The 24317-nt window shown below is 37.6% G+C and overlaps 1 protein-coding gene across 1 annotated transcript in view; it reads left to right on the forward strand.

Moving 5' to 3' along the window:
* The first annotated feature begins 20336 nt into the window (after window positions 1-20336).
* The window catches only part of npas2 (neuronal PAS domain protein 2), a 117504-nt gene continuing 113523 nt past the window's right edge, over window positions 20337-24317 (forward strand). The window contains exon 1 of the mRNA XM_056457636.1: window positions 20337-20499. The gene's annotated coding sequence lies outside the window, so the exon portion shown is untranslated. The remainder of the gene's footprint in view (window positions 20500-24317) is intronic.

The following is a 24317-nucleotide window of genomic DNA, read 5'->3' on the forward strand; positions in this document are numbered from 1 at the left end:
GTGTCAAACTTACAAACTGCACGTTTAATAACAAATTATTAATAACTAATTCATTTTATCTTGGCCAGGATGACAGTGCTTATTATTTTACTAATTATTTTGCTAAATACTAGTATTCAGCTTGAAGTGCAGTTTACAGGCTTATCTAGGATAATTAGGCTCTGTAGATAATCAAAGAGGCAAAAAAATAAATAAAATCTTAAGGGGGCTAATAGTATTGACCTTAGCCATTTTTACATTTTTGTTAACTTTATTCAAGCCAAACTAAAACAATAAAGATTTTCTTTAGGAGAAAAAATATAATAGGAAATACTGTAAAAAATTCCTTGCATTAAGCATCACTTGAAAAATATTTTCAAGTGTATGTTTGCTGATACATTTGCATTCCCATAAGCTTTAAAAAGCCTTAAAATATATAACTTGAGTAAAAATTCTTAGTACACTACAGCGTATTCATAAAAATCCTTAAAAAATAGACAACTGGCATGGATATGGGATCTTCATCTGCGAAGTGATAAAGGTTAGTGTGAGTTATAAATATTGAGAATCACTAAATATAGTCTATTGTAAATATAGCATCACAAAGCTGTCAGCAGTTTTGGCTTTAGATTAATATAAACATCTCCAAAGATTCCTGTGCCGCAGAGGAGAACTGATGACTCAGCTGTATCATTATCCAGTGAAAGAAGATATGGGGGAAATAACTGAAGAATCGGAGCAGTAAAACCTTCGGAATAAAGCAGGATATCCATTTCATGTGATGTGTTTCATATTATACAAACAAAACGGCTCTTTGAACCTCTAAGACAGGCTGTGTCAACTTACATCAGATCGCTAAGGCCAAAGATGGCTTTTGGTTTTTAATGAGTTCATGAATGGGTTCTGGTTGGGATGAGTTCTCACTGTGCAGGTTTTTCATCTGTAATGGAAGGAATGAAGGCTTTTACACGGCATCTGTTCACGCAGATTTAGCCAGAAAGTAAGAGATTGAGGAACAGAGGAAGGGAAAAAACAGTGAGTTAAATGTCTTGAGGGGTGAAGCTGGAAAGGGAAAGCGGCGAAACATCCATGCGGAAATATTGAGAGCATGTCTGGGAGAAACAGGAAGAGTGGAAAAGGAGAATGTGAATTTCCTGGTTTTCTCTATGATGAAGCTGACATTTTCTTTTCTACCACATTGACTCCATTCTTGTCCATCAGCAGAACACAACCTACTACTGTACTTCGAATAAGAGAACGTTAGGGGTTTGTGTTTAAGCAATACAACATGAGACGCCACGCAATATGAATAGTCATAGCTAAAAGCATAGTTGGACTCAGTGTTTGAAATACTGTTTATGTCCTTCAATTAGGAGCTAATTGAAAACAGGTGCTACCACATAATAAAAGAATTACACCCCATTTTCTTATATAAGCAACAGGGTTATTTTAGCATCACTGAGTGAGTGACCTATAGTAAAATGTTAAAGTAGTTTAATATTTTCTTGTCTTTTTGTCAGTTTTATTAGAATTAATTTTTTTTTCAGTCATGACATGTCTCAGGGATTTAGTATGGTAATAAATACATGTACACTCAATGGCCACTTTATTGCTAGTACCGCCGGGTTAGATCCTCTTTTGCCTTCAGAACTGCCTTTATCCTTCGTGGCATAGATTCAACAAGGTCCTGGAAATATTCCTCAGAGATTTTGCTCGCATATTGATATTATAGCATCACGCAGTTGCTGCAGATTTGCCGGCTGCACATGCATGAAGCAAATCTCCCGTTCCACCTCATTCCAAAGGTGCTCTATTGGATTGAGAACTGGAGACTGTGGAGGCCATTTGAGTACAGTGAACTCATTGTCTTGTTCAAGAAACCAGTCTGAGATGATTCGTGCTTTATGAGATGGCATGTTATCCTGCTGAAAGTAGCCATCAGAAGATGGGTACACTTTGGTCATAAAGGGATGGACATGGTCAGCAACAATACTCAGGTAGGCTGTGGTGTTGACACGATGGTCAATTGGTACTAATGGGCCCAAAGTGTGCCAAGAAAATATCCATGCTTTCATGTTGTTGATGCCAAATTCTGACCAGGCAACGTTTTTTCCAATCTTCTATTGTCCAATTTTAGTGAGCCTGTGCAAATTGTAGCCTCAGTTTCCTGTTCTTAGCTGACAGGAGTGGCATCCAGTGTGGTCTTCTGCTGCTGTAGCCCATCTGCCTCAAGGTTGGACATGTTGTGTGTTCAGAGACGCTCTTCTGCATACTTCGGTTGTAACGAATGGTTATTTGAGTTACTGTTGTCTTTCTATCAGCTCAAACCAATCTGCCCATTCTCCTCTGACATCAACAAGACATTTGTGCCCACAGAACTGCCGCTCACTGGATATTTTCTCTTTTTCGGACCATTCTCTGTAAACCCTAGAGATGGTTGTGCATGAAAATCCCAGTAAATCAAAAGTTTCTGAAACACTCAGACCAACAATCATGCCATGTTCAAAGTCACTTAAATTACCTTTCTTCCCCATTCTTATGCTCAGTTTGAACTGCTGCAGATCGTCTTGACCATTTCTACATGCCTAAATGCATTGAGTTGCTGCCATGTGATTGACTGATTGGAAATTTGCGTAAACAAGCTGTTGGACAGGTGTACCTAATAAAGTAGCTGCTGAGTGAATGGCAATGTTGATGTGTTTGGTCTTGGCGGCACAGGTGGAGCTAGGGTGGAGGAGGGTCTTCAAAAATATGTTGCAAATTTAAGCTGCAGTCACACTGCACTTTTCGCCTCATAGACATCCATTCATACTCAAGTGAATGTGGCATATTAGAAATGTGTTTGAAAGTTCAAGCTTGGTGAACTCTAACTTGCAAAATCACATCCCATGATTGCATGAGACCAATAAAAGATCAAAACGTGACCTCTCTGTACAGAAATTTTAAATATGGAGCAATCACTCGCTTTATCAACTAATGGTTTTATCCTGCCCCTTTTCGCAGTGCTGTATGACAGAATTTCGCAAACACAAGCTCTAGTATGACCGCAGCTTTACAGTGTAGAACAACACTGAGCATTTAAAATGTGGAGGAGCAAACTTATTGGCTGCCAAGGGAACAGCAACCTATCTCTTGTGCCATGTAGTTAATGACGTAGGAACAGATTAGGTGACCTATCAGCCTGTGCGCATAGAATAGTTATTGCCCAGCAGACACACAATGTCATAAGATGCTAATATTAGGTTAGATTTAGGTTGTGATGTCAGGTGACCAAAATTCAGCATCTAGTCAGCGTCTAGGGACAATGTTATATTGATGTCCAATAATGACATCAAATGAAGTTGATATTTGGTTGATTTTAGGTTGTTAGAAAGTAACCAACCTCCAACGTCGACCCAACATTTAAAACCAACATCATATTGACGTCAAATACTGACATTTATTCATCAGGTATGACAACCAAAATCCAACATCAGATAAATGTCAATAGTGGTAACGTCCACACAAGGTCAAGCTGTAACATCATTAGATGTTGATATTTGGTTGGTTTTAGGTTGGACATTGATATTGGCCTGACGGTGAGTTCTGACGTCAACACGATTTTCATTTCCAAACAAAATGCAACGTCCCCATGACATTGGGGTACAACATCAATCTGACGTCATGTTGATATATTGTGTCTGCTGGGTGTTTAAGCCATTTCAGTCATCATACAGTAAACATTCGTCATCTTCTCATCAGTGACATGCATCTAAACAGTCTCTGAGTCAATGCATGTAAAGACTTTGGACATCTTCTTGCACACTTTTAATGCTTCCAAACAGTTTGCTGCAATTATAAATCACCCATGTCTTGAGGTCGTTCATTATGATGCGATTTACTCATGTGTGATTTGATTGGATAGTATTCACAGGACTGATTTTTCTAATCCCCATAGACAAGAAAAAATAGTGAGTGCAGGTTAAAGGAAAGTAGTGGAGTAAAAGCACAGATACAGCACTAAAAATGTACTGAAGGGTTAGTAAAAGTACACATTTTTAAAACAACTCAGTAGATTACAATTCCTGAGAAAAACTACTCAATTACAGTAATTTGAGTATTTGTAATTAGTTACTTTTCACCACTGGTTATAGTTAACTTTTAAATAACAACATAATTTTAGTATTAGTTAAGTTATTATTTAATAATTATTTAGCATTATTATGAAATTGACTGCACTGACACAGAACAAATACAGAATAAAACCTTTGAACTGTGCTGAATAATAACTCTACTGTTCTCTGGAGAGCTGTTTTGTGACTGAATTGAGTTTATTTCTCGATTGACCAGATTTTGCACTGTGGACAGTGTTATTGATTAAATTGAATTACCATTAAACTGATTTGAGCTGAACAACAACGTTTTTTGTCTTCTATGGAGCTGCTTTTACAGTACCTGAACTGAACTCTTTATTGAACTTTACACAGTTCATGAACTGAACTGAATCAACACCTCACTAACTCCAATAATGACATTAGTGTTTTTTAAGAGCTGCTTTGTGCCATATTTATTGGAGTTTACATCACTGATTCTATTTTTGTTCATTGAATTGAAGCAGCATTGAAACAATCTGTAAACAGAATAGGAATGTGTCATTATAGCGCAGTACATACATTCTGGGAATTTGCTACACAGGATCCCATTGATTTCTATAGGTCTATTTTATCATACACTGACTTGCAATAAAGCGCTCACACTACAAATAAAAAAGAAAATCATTTATGGAAATGTTTTCTGGCAGCAGTTCATTGGTATCCTGTTACTTACGAATTATCTTTATTTGTTATTTATCTTTATTTGTTTATCCTTATTTGTTATAATATCTTTATTATATTTATTAATCCGTTCCTTCTGCATCTGCTTCTCTAGTTAGCCTACACTTCAGAGCTGGAGACAGAATATTCTGGAATTAATATTTGTCTATCTTATCAGACACATACAGTGACTTGCAAAAGTATTCACACCCCTTAAACTTTTCCACATTTTCTCACATTATGAACACAAACATAAATATTATTTTTATCGTAATGTTATATGAAAGACCAACACAAAGTGGCATAAAATTGTGAAGTAGAAAGAAAATTATACAAGAGTTAAACATGAGACCTAAATCCAATCGAGAATCTGTGGCAAGATCTGAAAACCGCTATTCACAAACGCTCTCCATCTAATCTGACTCAGCTTGAATTGTTTTGCAAGTAAGAATGGGCAAAGATTTCAGTCTCTAGATGTGCAAAGCTGGTAGAGACATACCCCAAAAGACTTGCAGCTGTAATTGCAGCAGAAAAGAGTTCCACAAAGTATTGACTCAGTGGGGGCTGAATACTTTTGCACACTGCACTTTTTGAACTCATGTATAATTTTCTTTCTACTTCACAATTGTACGCCACTTTGTGTTGGTCTTTCACATAACATCCCAATAAAATATATTTATGTTTGTCATCATAATGTGAAAAAATGTGGAAAAGCTCAAGGGGTGTGAATACTTTTGCAAGCCATTGAGTGTTCATAATAAGTTCATATTATATTCTGAGTGTTTGCAAGATTTTGTCTAAAGGTATTATTATAAAACAGTCAGCTTTTGTGTGGCGATTTGCATTGATTTACATTGTGCACTCCTGAGTGCCTCATAAATCATGGCGAAACAAAACTTTCTATGACGTAGATTCTCATTCTTTACTGTATAAATTGATAAATAAAGATGACTTGACATGACAGATTTGTTTAGAATTCAATTCAATTGGTGGGAGGTTAGGCTGACCCACAGGATCAATGCGGGGAGTCGTTTGTCTCATGCACTCCATTCCTCCATGACGACCACAGCATCAGCTCAGGATATGGCCTGGTCCAGGATTATGGATACCTTGGGATCATCTCTTCACAGGTCTTGGATCGCATCAATGGCGCTGCATAATCTCTAGGGACCTCGGAATGAGGATCCCCAGGTGGAAATAGAAAATAAAAAAAATATTTAGCATAGCTGCTGTTCATAGCATATTTAAACAAGATGCAGAAATGAAGTGTTATAAATGAAAATAGCAGTTATATAAACAAATATAGAAAAAAAAAACACGAAAAGCATATGAGTGTTTCAAACACATCGTCTGGTGTATTAAGGAGGAGTGTGTCCTACAGGTGGTTGTCAAGCCAGCTCACCTGTGTGGAGCACATTCATGCATCATACCGTTAAGCGATGCATTGAGTGTATGCTGTAGTAAAAAGATAGCTCTTTAACTGAGAAAGTGTGTCTGAGCCTCGGACTGTAGATTCTTTCCAGATAACCTTCAGTTTAAAACAGACCAATTTGCAAAACAGCATGAGTTTGAATGTGAGAAGTTATATCTTATTCATAATAGTGCGCTGTGATTGAATCGAACCAACTCTTTCCCGTTAATTAATATTTCCTCCATAACACCAGCAGAGTCCCAGCAAATACAGAATGTTCTCTAAACGTTCGTATATGGTTCTCCTTCGCTTTATCTTTGGGAACAAACTTCTGCACTCCAAATTATGATATGAGGATTTGCAATCTTAGAGCTCAAATGTAAATATGTGCGTTTATTAAGATTAGTGCTAAAACTAATATTCAAATAAGGACAATAACCCCATGTAATAACCCAAGCTTTAAGGTTGCTCAGTGTAAAACATCAACATATGAATATGATTAATTGTTAATCTCATGTAAACAGTGAGCCATGTGAAACCTGCACCGTGGTTATCAAGAATTCTGTCCACCTATGACTTAAAATGACTCAGGAATCTTTATTTTAAGAGTGAAATTAGAAGCAATATAAAGGTGTTCATGACCTACATATATATTTGCTGGATCTGCCCCGAGAACTGTTCTTGCTGAGTCATGGCACCATCTAGAGCTTTGTGTGCTGAATGACATTGAGGACAGAGGAGGGAGATTAATCTCAGGTGTTTCATTTCATCAGCTCACTAATTTGGTACATTTTCAAGAATATGGTAGGGCTGATGAAACACACGTCGAATGGTTGTTAATTAATTTCCCAGAGATATCACCGGTGTGAAGTTATATAAATGTGGAATGTGGAAAGTGTGGAAAAAGTGTGTGAATAAGCACCTGCTAATGCTAATTATGTTTTATTTTACCATGATTCTATAACTGGCCTAATCTTCAGGATCAGGATAACGCTCTTAAACGGAGGCACGCTAAACCAAAAAAGGTGACTTTCAGAATAATGCTATAAAAAATATACATCTTTTATTTGGCTGCCCAGAGAAACTTTTATTAAAAATAACATTTTAATTTCCACTATAAAGAATCTTTTGCGGATTGAAAAGTTTCTATTTTTGTTAAAGGTTCTCAGGGAACCACTGACACCAACAAATACCCTTTATTTTTAAAACTGGACTTCTGGATGTTTCTAAAAGAGACCCATACATGATATAAATCATCCTGATAGCACAACATTGAAGTGAATATAAGTAGATACAATGTTACCACTGGTTAACAACAGTATACAGAAGAAAGAAGGATTGCCAGAAAGTCTCCGTGAAATCAACAGCAGCTCTTGCTCCACAACGGGGGGCCATTACCGATAAATAGGGCAAGGAAAGCTGTTATCCAACTGTTCCTCAGACATACCAGTCCTGACCTGAAATCAACACAGCACATGGTAGAGAACCACTGTCAGCCTTTCTGTTTCTATTTCACTCATTCTCTCTCCTCACCACCTCCTCCTCAGACTCACAGAGATGACGGAGATATTTCATCCATTTGTGCGTCATCATTATAATTATGAATCCAGGTCTGTGTGTACAAATCTGTGAGTGTGCATACGTGCTTGAGTTTAAGGCTGGGTAATATGTGTGTGCGTGTATGTGTGTGCGTGAATGAATCTTCCCCTATTATTCTCCGTGACTCACTCCCGTCGTGTAAATACACATGGAGAGAGGTGAGAGGATGTTGTATAATCCTCCCCATTTCCTGCATGTGAATGTGGCGTTCTACGGTCAGACAATACATGACCTCATTGAGGTCAGAAATGTCTTGAGAATCAAAAGACTCAATATTGCTGTAATCATGAATGATAAAAACGTTTAGAGGCAATCAGAATCTGTCCTGCTTTAAAGAGCGCCAGTGTTTAAAAATGAAAGATAATAAAATTGTACTGTGCTCTTAAAAAAAATTAAGAATATCGTTCTAATATTGTACTATACTAATATAGATCGGGTTAATACTATTTTCAAACTCAGGTTTATTGTACAATTTAAATCATATATACTTATGCCACATGTAGATGCCTCAAATTCATGCCTTAGTTCTCACATTTGTTAATATTAATTCTTAATTTATCACACCTGAGTTCAATTTCTCTAGCCACACCCAGGCCTGATTACTGCCACACCTGTTTGCAATCAAGAAATCACTTAAATGGGACCTGCCTGACACAGTTAAGTAGGCCAAACGATCCTTAAACTATAACATCATGCTGAGATCCAAAGATATACAAAAAATGTGAAGGAAAATAATTCAGATTTATCAGTCTGGAAAAAGTTATAAAGCCATTTCTAAAGCACTGGGACTGCAACCAACAGTGAGAGCCATTATCTACAAACGGCAAAAACATTGAACAGTGGAGAACCTTCTCAAAATTACTCCAAGAGTGTAGCGACCACTTATCCAATGGGTCACAAATAAAAAGACTGGACAAAATGGTTTGGAACCATGGATTCTGTACTGAACTTTCCTGACAAAAAATGTCCGGTCTTGTGTTAGTGACCTCAAACGGAGGCAATCCTGGCTTCTGCAGCAGGACAATGATCCAAAACACACCAGCAATCCACTTCTGAATGGCTGAATCAAAACAAAATGAAGACTTTGGAGAGGCCTAGTCAAAGTCCTGTCCTAAATCCAATTGAGATGCTGTGGCATGACCTCAAAAAGGTGCATCATTGTTAAAAAAAACCTCCAATGGGGCTGAATTGCAACAATTCTGCAAAGATGAGTTTGCCAAGATTCCTCCACACTGCTATAACAGACTCATTGCAAGTAATCGAAAACGCTTGATTGCAGTTGTTGCGGCTAAGGGTGGCCCAACCAGTTATTTAGTGTAGGGGTTCCCAAATGTTTTACCCTGCAACTCACAAAATAACACTTCCAGTGACTTGCAACCCCCAATATCCTCTGAGGTGTTTATAAATAGATAAATGGCACACACAATAGGTAATTCTAATAGTTTAATAAAACTTATTAGATTTTTGGAAATCACCAAGGAACCCTTTTCTTTTCAGCTTAGTCCCTTTATTAATCTGGGGTCGCCACAGCAGAATGAACCACCGACTTATCCAGCATATGTTTTACGCAACTGATGCCCATCCAGCTGTAACCTGTCACTGGGAAACATCCATACACACTCATTTTACACCCATACACTACCGACAATTTAGCTTACCCATTTCACCTATACCATATGTCTTTGGACTTGTGGGGGAAACCAGAGCACCCGGAGGAAACCCACACAAACACGGGAGAACATGCAAAGTCCACACAGAAACGCCAACTCACCCAGGCGAGGCTCGAACCAGCAACCTACTTGCTGTGACGTGATTGTGCTACCCACTGCGTCACCATGCAGCCTTACAGCATAAAATGACAAATGGAAAAAAATGTGGCATTTGAGGAAAGCTGAATTTGAAAATGGAGTGAAATGCTTCTATTCAAAAGCATTTTCAATTTGACATTATTTTCTCTTGGTTGAATACATTATAAATGGCAGCTACAGTAGCTACACTAATTATTTTCTTTGCTCTCTATTTTACCTAAGAAGGCTCATCCTAAGGGTTCTAGAGATTCTTTGAATGTACACATAGACATCATCTTTTTTTTTGGGAGGATACTATATACTATATAACTGCAGGTTAACAATATGTTTATATATACAGTGCTCGCACACCCCTCGCAAATCTTTCTTTTAAATTCATATTTTAATAGGAAGCTATACAATATTATATTTGTGCATATACATTAGATTAGTCAGTACTAAAGCTGGAGATTATCTAACAAATTACATTACAATAACAGTCCAAAAACTAGTACACCCAAATATATATGTTATAGAAAAATATTAAATACAAATTTAAAAAAGAGGAAAAATCAAGAAAATCTAAAAAAAAAAAAAATGGAAAAATTTTGTAGGTTGTCATTTGTATTCAATATTTTGCTTGAATTTAATTGTATTATCTTTCAATATCTAAATATCTTTGATGACTAAAATACTATTTTAATAAATATATCTGTATAATTAATCTGTTTTGTTAAAATGCACTAAAATACATTGGCTATATTCACTGAGAAACGGATAAACATATTCATTTTCAAAATGGGCTGTACTCAATTATGCTGAGCACTGTTAACTCCTTAACTTTTCTGATTTTGATTGTAATGCAATAATGTAAAGCTGCTTTGAAACAACAATTGTGAATAGTGCTACAAATAAACTTGAATCTTGAAATAGTTAAAATAACAGAAAAGGATGCTGTATTTTCAAAAATGTTTAATTTCAGAAGAGTTCAGAAAGCAATTTTTGGTGGAAAAGCCTTGATGTCCTATATATATCTTCAAATTGTGTTACATAACAATAATTGAAGATAATGGTTAACATGATGGGATTTTGTCCACCGGTCAAGCTGGCCACGTCATCAATTCAGCACAGTTACATAATGGATGAAATGCATTTCATTTTGTATTCATATAATTCTGCTCATATTTAAAGACTGACTTCATGCTGAATATGAGAAACATTGGCAGCCAATCAAGCGGATCACTTCTGGCTCTGAGATCACTTCTGGCTCTGAGATCAATCAAAAGGCCAGAAAGTGGTTCAGACATTAGCCTTTTTTAAAAGTCCTGTCTCGACCTGCAGGACCACGATCCAGTACCCTAAGTAGATGACATCCGCTAAGTTGCCATGGACACAATTTGGGATCTCATCCTGTATTTTGATTGTGCAATAGTAACTAAGGGTGATTCACCCACTAGCGACCATTGCCATGGAGACTGGCTTCTCTCATATTATCTTGGAATTCGCAGAGCGATCACTTCAAGTTTAGTCTGAGTGAGAGAGAAACACGAGAGACGGAAAGAAAGCATAATTCAGAACTTCACAGAAGCTAATTTTAGATTTAAAACACATTCATCTAAACCATCTGTGCAAAAAAGAAGTGTGTTCTCAGCATTCAGTGGTAAATCCATGACAGAATACTTTATTTTAATGTATGCACTGTCATTTTTGATCAGGAATGATTTGCTGTTACCAACTGATCTAGAACCAAGAGTCTTATCTGTCATGGACATTGTGATTGTTTTGCACTGATTTGAGATCAGATATTGCCAAGCTGTTCAGGCTGATTCATTGGGTATTTAGCCAGGGCACTGGGACAGCAGTGTGGCTCTGATTTGTGTTTACAGCAAACAGCCTCTTTGCTTCGCTCTCTCTTTCAAATCTCAAATGTCCTTTTCTTTTCGGCTTAGTGCTTTTAATAATCAGGGGTCACCACAGCGGAATAAACTGCCAACTCATCCAGCATATGTTTTATGCAGCGGATGCCCTTCCAGCCGCAACCCAACACTGGGAAACACTCATACACTCTTGCATTCACACACGTACTATATGGCTATTTTAGCTTACCCAATTCACCTAGCGCATGTCTTTGGTCTGTGGGAGAAACCAGAGCACCCTGGAAGAAAACCCACTCAAACACGGGGAGAACGTGCTAGCTCCACACAGAGATGCCAACTGACCCAGCCGAGACTCGAACCAGTGACCTTCTTGCTGTGAGGTGATGAAAAGTTATCATTTTTCTCTGCATATGCATGTTAGGTAAACTGCCTAATGTAAAAGAGAAATGAATACTATGTCATAAACTCTCCTTTATAATTGAAAGGATTAAACAAAAGTTATGGACATAAAATGAGTGGCCTTATAATTTACAAGCGAACAAAATAATATTTATTTGGAGTCAATTTTATTTATGCTGTATGTGTTGATTGGTTTGTTGTGGATTATTACTATTAACCCTTGTGGACACATCCTTATTGACATATTGTCTTTTTCAGTCTAGTTCTTGTAATCATTTCGGCTGCCTTATAGGAACTTGAAAGGAAAATGAAAATGAACTCATCATCATATGCTCACCCTCAGGTCCTAAAGCTTTGGTGTTTAAATCCCTACTGTTTATGCACTAACACCAGGACACCTTTCTGCATGTAATTCAATTGTACACTTCATCAAAGGCACTTACATGTGCTGATCAGTTACTTTTGGATTACTTTTTCCATGCACAAGGTTAAAAACCAGGGTGGTTTTTCTAGTGATTGCCCCAAAACGTTGAAACCAAAAACCCTTCCTGTTTTTAAACCTAGTCTTTAAACTAATTTCTACTCTCTCGGCACTTGGTAAACACTTATTGTTTTTAAAAGCGCTTTATAAATAAACATTGACTTGACTTGATTTTATAAGAGGTAGCCAATTGCATCCATAGTAGGAACTAAAAATGTAATGAAACTGTGGAAACCAAAGGCTACAGCTTCTGACATTCTTCAAATGACTTTTTTTTTTCATATTTATTTTGTGTTGTCACTTGTCACTTTATGTACACTGGAAGCTTCTGTAGCCAAAACAAATTCCTTGTGTGTGTGAAGCACACTTGGCAATAAAACTGATTCTGATTCTGATTCTGAAAATGTTTTCTTTTGTTTTCAATAGAAATGCATTTTTAATGCAGACTCACCATGACATTAATTTTAATTTTTGGGTGAACTGTCACTTTAAAGCAAACAGCATATATTTTGGCAAGCAAACATTTATATTTAAATGTTGACATATTTAATCCCAGCGTTATTTAACTACAGTCCTACATTTGTTGTTAACATGCTTTTTTTGGTTAGCAAGACAAAATATGAAAATATGAAAGTGTGTATTTTTTTTGTCACATTCTGGTTTGGGCTATGGAGAAAATAATCTCTTTCTTGCTTTCTGCTTGAGCACTGCAGGGCAAATCATTTATAATTATATGATTAAATGGGTGTATTGGATATTGGATAGTTTTTTATTTAGCCTAACTGTGCCATTGCTCAAAAATAATAATGTATAATCTGAAATTTGTAGCAATAAAAATGCTTATTTTCTTTAGTATGTAGAAAACAATAGATCATATTGTTTTTTTATTTTAAAACAGTGTGATTATGTAAATAAATTATAATTTCATTCATTCATTTTCCTTCCGCTTAGTCTCTATTTTAGAGGTTGCCACAGCGGAAAGAACCGCCAATTATTCCGACACATGTTTCATACAGTAGATGCCCTTCCAGCCGCAACCCAGTTCTGAAAAACACCCATACACAGTCATTCACACACATACACTAGGGCCAATTTTGTTGATTCAATTCATCTATACCGCATGTCTTTGGACTTTGGGAGAAACCAGAGTACCCAGAGGAAACCCACACAAACACAGGGAGAACATGCAAACTCCACACAGAAATGCCAACTGGCCCAGCAGGGACTTGAACCAGCTACCTTCTTGTTGTGAGGTGACAGTGCAAACCACTGAGCCACCATGCTGCACCAACTTACATTTTTTAATTATTAAAAAAACAGAATTTTGAGTGGTTATCATCAGGACTGGTGATAGTAACAAATAATATCAGTAAAAGTGTACTAAAAATAATAAAAAGTATTTATCAAATATTTAAATAGAATCCTTTGTTATGATTTTGACAGATCTTTTTATAAACCTATATGTGTAATTTTTTAATTGACATACAAGGGTTAATATGTACTCATTCTTTAAATGTTCTGATTATTTTCCAGTGGTATTATGTGCTGTCCTTCATTCTCTGTAAATTCACATCACTGTGCATTTTTATGGCAGTTTATACAATATTGATTACTTCAAAAAGCCGCTTTAGTATTAAACAAAAAAAGAAAAGAATCAATGATGCAAAGTTAAAAAAAAAATCTAATTCTGCAGTAACAAGATAATAGTGCCATTATTCTTCAGTTAACCAATGTTATTTCAGTTTAAATCAATAACTGCATATTGTTCAATAATTACATTCAGCTTTGGTGCCAAGGCATTGTTAGTGTCTTATAGAACTCCTAAAAAAGGTTGATAGTGATTTTAAAGGGATAGTTTGCAAAATTAAAAATTGTCATTATTTACTCACCCTTTACTTGTCCAAAACCTTATTGAGTTTCTTTTTTTTCTGTTGAACACAAGCAGATATTTGATCAATGACTATGGAAGTCAATAGTTTGGATTTTCAGCTTTCTTAAAAATATCTTCTGTGTTCAACAGAATAAAGAAACTCATAAAGGTAAGAAACTAGAGAGACTAAACCATGAGTTAATTAAAATTCGTGAACTAATTGGTGAGCTATCCCTTTAAGATATTTAGTTACATTTTCCCCATGTTCATTAATATTTTCTAATAACTTTAAAATCCCAATTAGGTTTTAACATTTACTACATATTTATATTTCTTTTTGATCACACTATGCATGTAATTTCTTACTTTTGTTTAATGTAATTGTTTTTTCTCAAATGTAGTGTATTTTAATTGACTGTTTGTGTGTCTAGATAAATGAGACAGGCTGTGCAACAGTGACTCAGTATGGCCGAGGCTCTGGTCTACAGCTGACCGTGCTCTGCCGGTGCGCGTTTCATTGACCAAGCACTGCTGAGCGAACCGTCAGCAGATGGCAATCACTGTCTGACATGACCTACTTACAGACCACAGCAGCACGATCCAATTAAGCACCCGCCTGCCTGCTGATGTGTGTACAAAATCTTTCCACTTCGAAGAATTGAGCTTCTTTTGTCTATATGAATGCAAACAATTGCGAATTTTAGCTATTTGGGTAAAGAAAATAAGAAGATTCTATAAAATAAATGAGAGTCAGTTAATGAATGTTCTTTTGGTGTGATGTTTTTTTTAGATTCTTTAAAAAAAGTTGGGATCACTGCATGTTTTGTGATATGTGAAGTGTAAAGTTGTCAGTATTTTTTACATGTTGTCGATGTAGATAGTTTAGAAATGCAGTAAGTAGGCTATCGTTTTCTCAGTTTCTCCTTAGATAAATTCAACTGGTATTTGATGGAATCTGTTTGAAGAGTTGAAATAAGCTGTGTTACTAGTGTTTAAAGAGATAGTTTACCTGAAAATAAAATTGAGTCATCATTTACTCACTCTGGTGTTCTTATACCATATGCCCCACATTCTTTTTCTTTTTTTTTGGCCCACAAAAGACGAAATTTGCTGACACACATCCAAGCTTTATACAGTGGGGTTTAGTATCTATGATCTTCACTTTGTCTTCATGCATGACGACATATGTACACAAGACTTTATTAGTGCTACAATTCATCCATAAAAAGTTACGAGAAATGAAAGTACATAAAGCAGAGATGCCCAAAGTTGGCCCTTCACAATCTTTGATTTGGCCCACCATCCCATCCAACATAGACTAATTCTGAAAACTTAGCCCTATATTTGTTTCTGGAGATCGCGAATTATGTAGCCAGAGCTATGTATGGCTGCATTTCATCTTTAAAACAAACGATATGGGGTGGTATGAGGCCGTTCCTTTTTCTCTCTAACAGCTTACCTCCATGTGAACGACTTTTCTGCTGTTAGTTTGTCCAGTAGCTCACCATGTACGTCAGCGGACTTGAGAGGCAGAGCAGAATTGACATCGATGACGGGGATTGAGTCTGGTGAAGACCGATTCCAGAAAGGGGGTAAGACAAAAACAGAAGCCAAAAAATAAAATAAACAAGTAAATAACATGGTGAGAATGTGGTAAAATTGGAAAACATGGTAAAAATCAGGCGAGGCCTTTTTTTTTCTTGATATCTCTTCAAAACACTGCGGTTGGGTTTAGAGAAGTGGGTAAGAGGATCAGTCGGTTGGTCAGTCAGTCAGTCAGTCAGTCAGTCAGTCAGTCAGTTAGTCGACAGTGGCCTCTGGTGGATTTACGTGCGAACAGCAGGCACGAATGGCACTCGCGAATGAAATCTGAGATCTCAAAAAGCATACACAGCGGATCTCTGGCAGATTCGCGAAAACAAAAACTGCAAAATAAAAACCTCCTGAGACATATTTGGCGCTCTTCAGAAATGTATATAGCAGTATCCAGTATCTAGGATTCAGTAATCAGAATGAGCCTGGGTTGATCCCATCTGAGAGGAGAGTGAGAATGTTGGAGAGGGTTGGGACGAATGCCTTTAAAGGACACCTAGGTTACCCCATTTTCCAGATTTAATATAAGTCTTTTGTGTCCCCAGAATGTGTCTGTAAAGTTTCAGCTCAAAACACCCAACAGATTATTTATTATAGCTTTCACTAGTTTGTATTTTACAGCTCTAAACAGCTTGTTGCTGTTTTTGTGTACTGGGCCTTTAAGGCTGGTCCTCCCCGTCCACCGTTCCCACGTGCCTGTCAGCATGCCTCAGTCTCAGCTGCCTCAGACAACAGACAGACATGAGGGAAAACAGACCTCACGTAATGTTTGTGAGAAATACTATAGTAAGAACGTTCCCAATCAGTATTTGATGCATTTGTTGTGGAGTTGCAATGATGAATCACACACAATGTCGTTACAAAGTTCACGCATACACACACACACACACACACACACACAGACAGCCTGCGCGTTTAGCTTTGCACTGTTTTTACACATCAAATGTGATAGGATACACGTTAATCTTCACTGCTGTATGGATATTTGCTATGTTAATGTACAAAATAAACCCGGCTGCCTGTAACCGGGTGCATGGACCATTTTTTATAATTTCCAGCATGCCACTTGTCTCTGCATGGCACCTACACATCCCCACTACTCCTATGTGTCATTGGAGCTGTCAATCAATTTGGACTCCTACTTCCAGTTGCGGTCTGTCTCAAAACCACTCCAATTGGTTCACTGTTTTTATGTTGTTAAATTAAAAAAAAAGGACTGGATGTGTTTATATCACCCCAATATGACGGTAAACACACTATACCTACACATATGTCTGTCCAAACAGCTTGAAAAGTAGATTTTTAACACAGAGATCGTCATTCATTTCTTATTTGACATAACCTTTCTTGTTTGTTTTATTGCTGAGCTACAAAAATGTGTAAAGTACTGTAGTAAATGTAATTAGTTACTCTGCTTAAGTATTTGTACTATCAAAGTCAGTTGCAAATCAGCAACTTTTACTCTCTACTTGACTAAATTGTCTAATATGTACTGTTTAGCCCATAGCATTTGTAACAGTCAATGCAGTTACAAGTTACATTTTGATGCCACTTTATTATTTTCTAGTTGATTTATACTCAAAAAGGGCGACACGGTGGCTAGCACTGTCGCCTCACAGCAAGAAGGTCGCTGGTTCAAGTCCCGGCTGGGTCAATTGGCATTTCTGTTTGGAGTTTGCAGGTTCTCCCCGTGTTTGCAGGGGTTTCCTCCGGGTGGTTCGGTTTCTCCACAGTCCTAAGACATTCGCTATAGATGAATTAAATAAACTAAATTAGTCATAGTGTATGTGTGTGTGTGTGAGAGAGAGAGAATCAGTGTGTATGGGTGTTTTCCAGTACTGGGTTGCAGCTGGAAGGGCAACTGCTGTGTAAAAATATGCTGGATAAGTTGGCGGTTCATTCAGCTGTGGTGACCCCCTGATGAATAAAGGGACTAAGCCGAAGAAAAATGAATGAATAAATTACGCTCAAAAAATTGATTTTAGCATGTGCAGGAGATTTAAGGTTCTATATCGTGTGTTTTTCCATGATGCTTTAACAGCTGTTGTTGAACGCTGAATAGTTGCTGTATCATAAGAGATTAATATCAACTGAATTAAAAGGATAGTGCATCTAAACATAAAAAATTCCTCACCATTTATTCACACTCATGTGGTTCTAAACTGTTATGAATTTCTTTCTTTCTCTTCAACACAAAACAAGATATTCTGGAGAAAGCTGGAAATAAGCAGCCATTAACATCCATATAGATTTCAATGGGTGTTTTTCCAGCATTATCCAGTTTATCTTCCTTTAAGTTCTTCAGAAAAAAAAAACTCAAACAGGTTTGGAACCATTAGAGGATGAGTAAATGATGGCAGAATTTTCACTTTTGGCCGATCTATCCCTTCAAAGTGGAGGATGACGGCATTGTATTCTGCAAAACTGTTTCGCAGCAGAATCATATCTTGCAACAATGACACTTGTATTGAACTGAACTCAATCAACATTGAACTGACTTGAGTTAAACTGCAACCTTGCTGCCTGTTCTAGAACTGCACTTCACAGCGGTACATTTACATTTAGTCATTTAGCAGATGCTATTGTCCAAATAAGTGGCTTTCGAATGAGGAAGGGATTAAGTGACTCATCATGAAGAGGCAATACACACAAGAAGTGCTAATTTCACAAAGGTACTGAAATTACTTAGACAAATACCAACCCAGGCTTATTCTGAAAACATACGTCTATATACATTTCTGGAGAGCGCCAAATACGTCCCAGGAGGTATGTTTTTTTTGCAGTTTTTTTTTCACAATTCCACCAGAGGCTGCTGTGTATGCTTTTTGAGATCTCAAATTTCTCTCGCCAGTGACATTCGCACCTGCTGTTCGCATGTAAAGCCACCAGAGGCCGCTGTCGACTGACTGACTGAATGACTAACCGATTGACTGACCCACCCTCCTCCATCCCTAAACCCAACCAATAGTGTTGACAGTTTTAAAAAGCAATCAGTAAAAAGAAAAGCCCTTGTCTGATTTTCACCATGTTTTCAGATTTTACCACATTCTCACCCTGTTAACTTGTTTATTTAAATTTTTTGGATTCTGTTTTTGTCTTACCCGTTTTCTGGAACCATTCTTCACCGGACTCAAACCCCGTCGTAAATTAAACCTGTCCAAATTAAACCTGTCCAATTTAGATCGGTCTGCATGGCTATCAAACGAGTATCTGCTATATTGACTCTGTCAGATAAATTATGATTGATAATCTATGATGACTGATAGAAAACTGTTCAGTCTATTATATTGAATGACGATCGGAAACAACGCTCCCCATTCGCCCGTCTCGATCGCAATATCTGTGAAATAAAGTAAACACTATTGTTTATTGTGTACAATATTTATCAACAATATGTAAAATTGTATTGATGACGATGTCCGAGAAGATGTTAATAACATTAACATCCGTTGTAACCATTGCCTATAGATCGTGTGTGTGCCTGAAACGTGTGTGGTTCTGCGGGCCTGCAGCTGGATATTATTGATTTGCAGCGCGTTTCATCTGTTATTTGTGTTGTGACCAATTTGCAACACGTGTGCTGTCAAACTGATCAAGATCGTTTCTTTATTTGCTGGTGTTTTTTGTAAATGCATCTGCTTTCTTAAATTGTAGCGCTTTAAGCTCTCTCGGCCACTGTACCTATGTATTGTTTGAAGTGCCATAGACACAAATGTAAAACTGGGCTGTGACTTCATTTTACTAGAGTCATGTTGTAAGACATTGTTGCAATTCAACTGTAAACTACAGAAAATGATCGCTCAGCATTACTCAGTTCAAGTTCTGTTCTCTTCTGAAAGTTTCAGTCAGCACAGTCTCTGAAAGTTAGGAGATGTTCAAACCTCAAGACAGCAAGAAAGGCGGCTATGGCAGGGAACCCAAAATTCTATTGGCCTATATAACACGTACAAAACATGCAACCCCAAACACACAATTCGCACTCATGTAAATCCGCGCATAAACTCGTTGGTCCAGTTGGGGGTTACGAGTGACGCAACATTCAAGTCATTCCGCTCAAGCATTTCACAGCCACAAACTAATAAGCTGGCAAAATTCACCTTATGAAACCATAGTCCTTACATAACATAACTGCCTACAGAACTCCCACGTCATTTTGGTATCTCGAACGCAACTTGATTATTATTGTTTTTAATGTGTGGTAAGCTATTTGTAACGTTCAGCTAAATCTGGCATCCCCTCCAAATGTAACCCCCTCTGTTTCCGCACGAAGAGCTTGCCTCACTGAGACACGGCCCCCTTAATTCTCCGCCGATGACATTCTCTGGCCGCCGTTCAAGCAGTCGGAGAACGGAGAAACGAAGAGACCGGGCGGCGGGAGGGCGCTTTGACGAGCACGCGCTGCGAAGGGCGCGCGCTCACCCCTCCACTGACTCTGGCGAATCCGGTCCGGTCACGCCCCTTCGCTCCTTTTAAGGTGTGACGACGGCTGATGACGTAAAGTGTGAGGTGTGTGCGTTGGAAAATGAACATCAGTGAATGAAAAAAGCGCTCTGGAAGTCACTCATTGCCCACAGAAACGGTGCCGGTTATGTAACTCTATTTCATGTGTAAGGCAAGGAAGGCAAATAAGCGCTCTCCGTGCTTCTCGTCGCTGGAGGTTCCTAGCAACTTTCCTGATGAAGTCGGCTTCTCATCGCTGCCTCTGATTAGGTGAGTTCAGCCGGTTGTTGCTTGGTTTAGTTTGTGAAATTAGAGCACGCGAGAAGTGTGTCATTGTGTTAAAGGCGCCCGGTGCAAGCACCCATAACGGGTTGACATGCTGCTGTGGTCATTTCGAGCATACAGTTAAAGTTGCGGTGTTTATATCGCTTTTCAGTAGCGAGAACTGTATGTAAATTAGTTTTATCTTGTGTTAAATTCCTTTATTATTCTCTCAGTGATGTGATGGATTAGTTTCTTAATTAAGCAGGCAGTTTCTGTACTTTTTAAATGACATATAGCTATTCCAAGAATGAAGATGAAGAAGTTACTACTGTGATATCTGTGTCAGATGGAATGGCAGATTATGCTGTGCGCGGCTCTGCATATACATATTCATTGACTGGCCGAGTTGACGTCTCTCTGTGTGTTTTTAATCGAGGTCAAGAGGAGCAGCAGGGTAACAAAGTCATGTCTAGTCTGTTTGTACAGCTTCCTATGAGTTTCAGTTATACAGAGTGCTTTGGTGAAACGTTGCCAATATGACAATTGAAAGTTTAAACGGAATAAAAGCACTTATGAAAAGATTGCAAGTTATGTAACACATGACTTGAGAATCATGAGCCGGTGGCGTGACGTCATGCCCTGGATTTCGTTGAGAGGAATAAAAAGTTCAGTGCTGACGCTTTGTTGTGCGCAGTCGCCCCTTCAGTTTTGTTATTAGTGTAAAGTTGGTTTTATATTCGCACATTCATTCATTTTTCAACTTGTTTCAGTAGAGTTACTATTTTGTTTACCACGCTAGTTTGAATATTCAGTCTGAAATCGCATGCAAGTATGACTTCAAAACAACATTAACACTATTTATTTGACTGTGAACAATGATGTACTTTGATAGTCATCGGCTACTTTACTGTAACTTTAAGTATTTTAAGTATTAAAGAATACTGTAATTATATTATCAAGAAGAAAGTCTGAATTTGCGAATTTAAAACCAACTTTACCTCAATGGTTTTGTTTTGCATTCAAGTTCAGGTGTAGCATTTTCAGTCTCTTCAAGTGTTGTAATATTCTAGAAAGTTAACAAACGGAAGCAAGTTGTGAATTATTTGTAATTTTCATTACTGAGATTGAAGGCTACCATGGAGGCTTTCGTTGTATTTGATACGTTAAACATTTCAAATACTGTATACATCAAGCCACAAAAGTCTATACGTGACTATATTGTTTGACATTTTTGTTCTGTGGTTGCCTGAATGAAACACAAGTGGGAAGTCTATAGACAAACTCATTTATTTTGATTCACTTTATGTATTAAGTAGGGCAATGTGCTTACTTATGAAAATTCTCCAATTTGTTTAATCAGTTGAACTTAATTGTGTTTTCCTAAGCTGTTTAAAACATGAATCCATGTATCCGTCCTCTTTTGTGATAGCTAGATGGTTTTTACACTTACCTCTCATCTAGATTTCTATTGAAGTTAAAAGAGTCCGGTGAGTACCTGGATGAGAGAGGTTAATGGGACAGCTATTTCATGGGCTGCTGGCATTGATGAGGCCAGCAGATGGTGCTCACCCTGCACTCTATGTAAATTATAATTGCCCTTAAGATTTATGGTGGCACCATTCTTCACATGAGATGTTAAATTGAAGTTCTGGTTGTCAGTGGTCCTAGAAATCCCTGTGAGTTTCTTGAAAAATACATGGTGTGTGACCCTCAGAGTTGTGCATTGGCTGTTTAACATCCCTATATTCTTTCTATGGGTGTTATTGCACCTTGTTGGTGGTTGCACAGTGCTTCGAAAGTAAAAATGAGCAGATCTGAACAGAACATTTTTAATTTTTACAAATATGATCATCATGGGTAAAATTCAGACCTGTGGTCCTTTGAACACAGGCTTATGATCCAGCTCTTTGGTTTTTTGGAAGGAGGTGACAGGATGAAACCATCATGTTGTCTATATACTTAGGCAACAGCTATAATAACCATCCCATCTTGAACAAGAGTGTCAGATCTATCAGATATCCGGTTAGATTAAATCCTGTGCAGCTTGTTCCAAATCTCTGAACACATACATGCTACTCTTTCCCTTTTGAAAGGGAAATCTAAATCATGGTCCTAACTGGTCTTTCTTCAATCTGTTTACCAATCGTCAAACCTACAAAGAGTGTGAGATTTTCAGAGTGTCTTGCCATGTAAGTGGATTGTTTGACTTTTAACAGCTTTTTGTTTTTTATATCGCCTCTTTCAACAGGAGCAATTCACAGCAAACAACTTGTGTTTAATGAGAACTAGAACATTGTAAACACAAGTTGGCTGTTTTGATTTTTTTTTTAAGTTGAATCAAATCAGGTTTACAAGCTATTTTAATAAGGTAAAGCAACAAAAATGTATGCTGTGTTGTTACATATTGATCATATGACTTATACAGTGCACCTGCCATATCACAGCCACAGCCATATCACCCTGCAGCCTAAGACCGGTTACTCACTAAAGCTAAGCAGTGCTGAGCCTGGTCAGTACCTGGATGGAAGACCACATTGTGGTGTGGAGAGACCCCCCTCCCCATGATTGTGAAGCTCTTTGGGTGTATGACCATACACAATAATTGCGCTGTATAAATACACATTACTTACTTGTATGATTAATGTCGTGACTAAGCAGTTGTGGTAGGTTGGGAAAGACTGTGAATCTGCCTGTGTCATGGCTAATTAGCTAAGCAGTTCACTAGCCATATTAGCAGTGCACCGATCTGACTTAACGAAAAGGTTATACAAATTTAGCATCAATTTGTAACTTTACTTTGATGCATATGGAATGACATCCATGTTTTAGAGGTCTACTGAATTTATTGTTCAGGAAAACAATAGTTATTTGTTTGCAGTCAGATAGTCACATGCTGCCCAGACCATGCAAATGTACTTTTAACAAAGCCTGTCTATGTCCAAAATCACCCCCCCCCCCCCTCGAAAAAAACTTCCTTTTAAGGCACTATCCATTTTTAATGGGGTCCAAAAACATACAGGACCTGTCCAAAAACCTACACTTGTGGCCTTGACAATTTCCTACTTGTCTTACAGTATATGATATAAGTCCTGTATTTGGCCCAAGTTGACATGATAACTGCACGTGTGTATATTGAACGTTTGATTACTCAAAAGGACACACTTGGAGTGATAAATAGAAGAGTTTGCATAGCTTTATTTTAATTTTTAATACCTGATATTTAAAAAAATTATATTCGAACGGCACTTGGAAGCATTACAGATGAAGCGTTGTGTGCTTTTTAGTGTCATAGTTGAGTAAACTTATAGTGCTGTGATTGGGAGAGTACTAAAAATACATTTTTTTTCTATTCCCATTTGCTCAAATAGCAAAAAAGCAACTCCATGACAGTGGAGTTGACTCCATTGTCAAACATTTGTTTTTAAAATTTGATGCAAAGGCCATAAAAGACAGTGTTTCTCAACCATGTTCCTGGCGGACCACCAGCCCTGCACATTTTCCCTGTCTCCTTAACCAAACACACCTGATTCAGATCATCAGCTCATTAGCAGAGACTGAAAGACCTGTAATGGGTGTGACAGACAAAGGAGACATCCAAGACATGCATTGTTGGTGGGCCTCCAGGAACGTGGTTGAGAAACACTGATATAAGTTATAGTTTTATAAATGTACATACATTTTTTTTATCAAACTTTTGAGGATTTAAGATGCTAAGGTTATATTGAGTGCACTCATTCAGTCCCATAATTCAGCTCAATAATTAGTGTATCATCCATTCCTTGTGTGCATTAGTTGAATTGCACTCTTTTTGGCACACCATATAT

Source organism: Danio aesculapii, chromosome 5, assembly GCF_903798145.1.
Source record: "Danio aesculapii chromosome 5, fDanAes4.1, whole genome shotgun sequence".
Taxonomy (NCBI): Eukaryota; Metazoa; Chordata; class Actinopteri; order Cypriniformes; family Danionidae; genus Danio; species Danio aesculapii.